Below are 5,557 nucleotides of genomic sequence, written 5' to 3'. Positions count from 1 at the left end.
TAGATTTAGTATTAGGGTTAAGGTTAGTTTTAGGGTTATTGTAAGGGTTAAGGTTAGAATTAGGGTTAATGTGAGGGTTAGGGTTAGGCTTAGGGTTAGTGTTAGGTTTAGGGTTATGGTTTGGGATAGGGTTTGTGTTAGGATAAGAGTTAGGGTTAGTTTTAGTGTTAGATTTAGGGTGTTAGGTTTAGGGTTATGGTTAGGGTGTTAGGGTGAGGGTTAAGGTTAAGATTAGATATAGTGTTAGGTTAAGGTAAGGTTTAGGTTTAGTATTAGGATTATGGTTAGTGATTTTTAGGTTCACAGTTAAGATTAGAGTTAGAGTTAGTGTTAGGTTTATGGTTTGGTTTAGGGTGCAGGTTAGGATTTGTGTTATGATTATGGTTAGGGTTAGGGTTAGGGTTAGGGTTAGTGTTTTGCTTATGCTTAAGATTTTGTTTAGGGTAAGGATTAAGGTTAGGTTAGGGTTAAGGTTACTGTTAGGGTTTGTGTTAGGGCTAGATTTAGGCTTAGGTTTTGTGTTAGGGTTTGTGTTATTGTTAGGCTGAGGGTTTGTGTTTGTGTTACAGTTAAGATTAGGGTTACTGTTAGGGTTAGCATTAGGGTTAGTGTTAGGTTTAGGTTTAGGGTTAGGGTTAGTGTTAGGGATACTGTTAATGTTAAAGACAGTTTTAGGGTTAGTGTTAGGGTTGCGAATAGGATAAAATTTAGAGTTAGGGTTAGGGTTAGCATTAGGGTTAGGTTTACTGTTAGGGTGAGAGTTAGGATTAGTGTTAGGATTAGGCTTAGTGTTAGGGTTAGTGTTAGGGATAGGGTTAGGTTTAGGGTTGATATTAGGTTTATTGTTTGGCTTAGGTTTAGGGTTTGTAATAGGGTTAGGGTTGGGGTTAGTGTGAGTGTTAATGTTAGGTTAGGGTTAGTTTAAGGCTTAGTTTCAGTGTTAGGGTTAGGGTTAGTGTTAGGTTTAGGTAAGGGTTAGCTGCCGCAGTCTGGCTGGGCACAATCAGGAGCCACTTGTCAAAAGAAACTAACTTTATTTTTAGAACCACACACACCAAACAAAACAGCCTCTCAGGAAAAACTCTCAGAGCCCCAACTGCCACCACTGGCTTTCCACAAGCCTCTCTCTCCCCCACAAGCTTCTCTCCCCCTCCCACAATCCTCCTGCTCTTGAGGCCGATTGGCTGGGTCACGTGGGCGGAGCCAAAAAAGTCCCCCAATGAGCAGCTCCGTGGTCTGAAAGGGCAGGGAAACAGCCCAATGAGCATCACTGCAGAGGAGCCAATCAGCTAGATGTTGCTGGGGCCGCTGTGAGCCAATCACAGCGGCCCCAGTGTGAGTGTTAATGTTAGGTTAGGGTTAGTTTAAGTGTTAATTTAGTTTCAGTGTTAGGGTTAGGGTTAGTGTTAGGTTTAGGTAAGGGTTAGCCTTAGGGTTAGGTTATGTTTCGGGTTAAGTTTGGGGTTAGGGTTTGCGTTAGGGTCAAGTTTAGTGTTAGGGTTAGGGTTCTGGTTCTGGTTCGGGTTAGGGTTTGAGTTAAGGTTAGTGATAGGTTTAGGGTCAGGGATAGTGTTAGGGTTAGGGTTAGTTTTAGGGTTAGATATAGTGGTAATTTAAAGTCAGGATTAGTGTTAGTGTAACGGTTAGGTTTAGAATTAGGATTAGTGTGAGGCTTAGAATTAGGTGTAGTATTAATTTTAGGGTTAGGGCTAGGTTTAGCGTTCGTGTTAGTGTTAGGAATACGTTTAGGGATAGATTTAGTATTAGCAGTAGGTTTATAGTTAGTGTTAGGGTTTGGGTTAAGGTTAGGTTTAGGATAATTGTTAGGGGTAGGGTTAGGTTTATGGTTTATGTTAGTGTTAGGGATAGTTGTAGGGTTAGTGTTAGGTTAGGGTTAGGAGTAAGGACAGGGTTAGGGTAAGGGTTAAATATAGGATTAGGATAAGTGTTAGGGTTAGGGTTAGGGTTTTAGTTAGAGTTAGTGTTAGGTTTAAGGTTAGGGTTATTTTCAGGGTTATTGTTTGTGTTACTGTTAGGGTTAGTATAAGGGTTAGGTTTAGGTTTCAGGTAAGTGTTAGATTTAGGGTCTGGGATAGGGTCCTGGTTAGAGTTAGGGTTAAGGTTACCTTTAGAGTTAGTGTTAGGGTGAGGGTTAGTGTTAGTGTATTGGTTAGGGTTAGGGTTAGGTTTAGGGCTAGTGTCAATGTTAGGTTTATGCTTTGCTATAGGGTTAGGGTTAGGATTAGTGTTTAGCTTAGGGTTTTTGTAAGTGTTAGGGTAATGGATAGGTTTAGAGTTAGTTTTAAGCTTAGGGTTAGGTTTCATCTTAGGGTTTTGGTTAGGGTTAGGTTTACAGTTATAGATATGTTTTGAATTAGTGTTGGGTTTAGGGTTAGGTTATGGTCGGGGTTACAGTTAGGGTTTTTCTTAGGGTTACATTTAGGGTTAAGGTTAGTGTTAGTGTTACCATTAGGGTTATGGTTAGTATTAGGTTTAGTGTCAGCCTTATTGTTAGGCTATCTGTTAGCGTTCTGGTTAGGGTTATGGTTAGAGTTTGTGTTAGTGTTAAGGTTTGAGTTAGGGTTAGTGTAAGGGTTATGTTTAGGGTGAGGTATGGGGTTAGTGTTAGCTTTAGGGTTAGGTTTTGTGTTGGGGATAGGGTTAGGGTTAGAGTTAGGATTAGGGTTAGGTTTTATTAAGGTTAGCTTAGGGTTAGGGTTAGGGTTAGGGTTAGGTTTTGGTCAGTGTTAAGGTTTGTGTTAGGTTTTGGGTGAGGGTTAAGTTTTGAGTTATCAATATGGTTAACATTCGGGTTAGAGTTATAGTTAGGGTTATGTTTAGGGTTAGTGTTAGGGTTAGTTTTAAGGACACTGTTAGGTTAAGGTTAGAGTTAGGTTTAGATTTAGGGTTATTATTAATGTTAGGGTTATGCTTAGAGTTAGTCTTAGGGTTAGTGTTAGGGTTAAGGTTACGTTAGGTTAGAGTTATGTTTAGGAGTTAAGTTAGGTTTTGTGTTAGTGTTAGGGTTAGATTTAGTGTAAGTGTTAGGGTTACGGTTAGGGTGTGGTAAGTGTTAGGTTTAGGGTTAAGGTTATGGTTAGATTTTGTGTTAGTGTCAGAGTTAGGGTTAGGGTTAGTGTAAGGGTTAGGATTAGAGTTAGGTTTATGTTTAGTGTTAGATTTTGATTAGGGATTGTTTTATGTTTAGGGTTAGGATAGTGTTAGAATTAGTGCTAGGGTTAGGGTCAGTGTAAGGGTTATGGTTATGGTTAGGTTTATAGTTAGTGTTAGGGTTATGGTTAGGTTGTGTATTAGGGTTAGTGTTAGGTTTAGGGTCACGGTTACGGTATGTATTAGGGTTGGGTTTAGGGTGAGGGTAAAATAAGTTTAGGGTTATGGTTAGGGTTTCTGTTAGGTTAGATTTAGGGTTAGTATTAGTTTTAGGGTTACTGTTAGGGTTAGAATTTAGATTAGGGTTAGGGATAGTGTTAGGTTTAGTGTTCGTAATAGGGTTAGGGTTATGAAGAGTGTTAGGATTAAAGATAGGTTTAGGTTTAGTGTTAGAGATAGGGTTAGGGTTTGGGTAAGTGTTATATTTATGTTTAGAGTTAGAATTAGTGTTTGGTAAGGGTTAGGGTTAGTGTTAGTGTTATGGTTAGGTTTAGGGTTAGGGTTAGGGTCAGTGTTAGGTTTAGTGTTCGGGATAGGTTTATGGTGTGTGTTAGGGTGAGGTTTAGGTTTAGGGTTTGTGTTATAGTTATGGTTAGTATTAGGGTTATGGATAAGATTAGGGTTAGAGTTACAGTTAATGTTAAGTTTAGGTTTAGTATTAGGGTTATGGTTAACCTTAGGATTAGGGTTAGTGTTAGTGTTAGGGTTAGGGTTAGTGTTAGGATTATGTTTATTGATAGGGTTAGGGTTAGTGGTCATGATATGGATATGTTTATGTATACAGTTAGGTTTAGGGTAGTATTAAGGTTAATATTAGGGTTACAGTTAGAGATAGTGTTAGGTTTTGGTTTAGGGTTAGGTTTAGTTTTTGATATAGCTTTAAGTTTAGTTTTAGGATTAGTTTCAGGGTTTGGGTTAGGGTTTGTGTTAGGTTTAGGGTAAGGGATAGGGCTGAGTTATGGTAACGGTTAGGATACAAGTTACTTTTATGGTTAGGGTTCCTGATTGTTTAGGTTTAGGGTGAGGGTTAGGATTTGTGTTAGGGTTAGATTTAGGCTAAGTGTAAGGTTAGGGTAAGGGTAATGTTAGGTAAGAGATTGGGTTAGTGTTAGGATTAGATTTTGGTTTAAGGTTAGTTTTACAGTTATGGTTATGTTTAGGGTAAAGGTTAGCATTAGGTTAGGTTAGGTTTAGGGTTAGGTTTAGATTAGGGTTACTCTTATGGTTAGGGTTAGGGTTTTAGTTAGGTTTAGGGTTAGGGTTAGGGTTAAGGTTAGTGTTAAGATGAGGATTATCATTAGGGATAGTGTTGGGGTTCGGTTTAGTGTTAGTGTTAGGGTTAGGATTAAAGTTAATGTTAAGGTTAGGGGTAAGGTTTGTTTAAGCATTGGGGTGAGGGTTAGGTTTAAGGTTACAATTAGGATTATTTTAGGTTTAGGGTTAGGGTTAAAGTTAGGTTTAGTTTTAGGGTTAGGGTTAGTGTTAGGGTAAGTGATAGGGCTAGGTTTAAGATTAGGTTTAGGGCTATTGTCAGCATTAGGCTTATTGGGAATGTTATTGCTAAGGTAAGGGTTAGGGTTCTTGTAATTTTTTTGTGTTATGGTTAGTTTTACCATTAGGGTTAGTGTAAGAATTAAGTTGGGTTTAGGGTTACTGTTTGATTTAGGATTTGTGTTAGGGTTAGTGTGAGGGTTAGTGTTAGGGTTAGTGTTAGGGTTTGGGTTATGTTTAGTTTGAATTAGATTTAGGTTTAGAATTAGTGTTAGTGTTAGAGTTAGGGTTAGGTTTAGGTTGGGGTTCATGTTAGGGTTAGGGTTAGGGTTGGTGTTAGGTTTAGGGTAGTGTTTGGTTAGGGTTGAGGTTACGTTCAAGTTAATTGTTAGAGTTAGGGTTAGGGTTATGGTTAGAGTTTGTGTTAAGGTTAGTGTTAGGGTTAGTGTAAGGTTTAGGGTTAGTGTTAGGATTAGGGTAGGAGTTTGTGTTAATATTAGGGTTAGGGTTCGGGTAGGGTTATGGTTATGGTTAGGATTCAGGTTAGGGTTTGGGATATGGTTGGGGTTAGGTTTGGGTTACAGGTAGGTATTTCGTTATGATTAGGATAAGGGTTAAGTTTAGGTCTTGAATTATGGTTAGGGTTAGGGTTAAAACTAGGGTTAGGCTTAGGTTTATGTTTAGCATAAGGAATCGGTTTTGAGCTAAGGTTAGGGCTAGGGTGAGGGTTAGGTTTAGGGTTACTTCTAGGGATAAGATTATAGTACTCATGAGGTTAGGGTTAGGATTAGGGCTAGGAACATGCATTAGGGATAGGATTAGGGTTATGGTAATAGTATATGATTAGATGTAGATTTAGGGACTCGTAGAGTGGTGCGGCGTCTCTCAAGGCACA

This window comes from Marmota marmota, unplaced genomic scaffold (genome assembly GCF_001458135.2).
Source record: "Marmota marmota marmota unplaced genomic scaffold, marMar, whole genome shotgun sequence".
Taxonomy (NCBI): domain Eukaryota; kingdom Metazoa; phylum Chordata; class Mammalia; order Rodentia; family Sciuridae; genus Marmota; species Marmota marmota.
Note: the sequence above shows the minus strand (reverse complement) of the source record.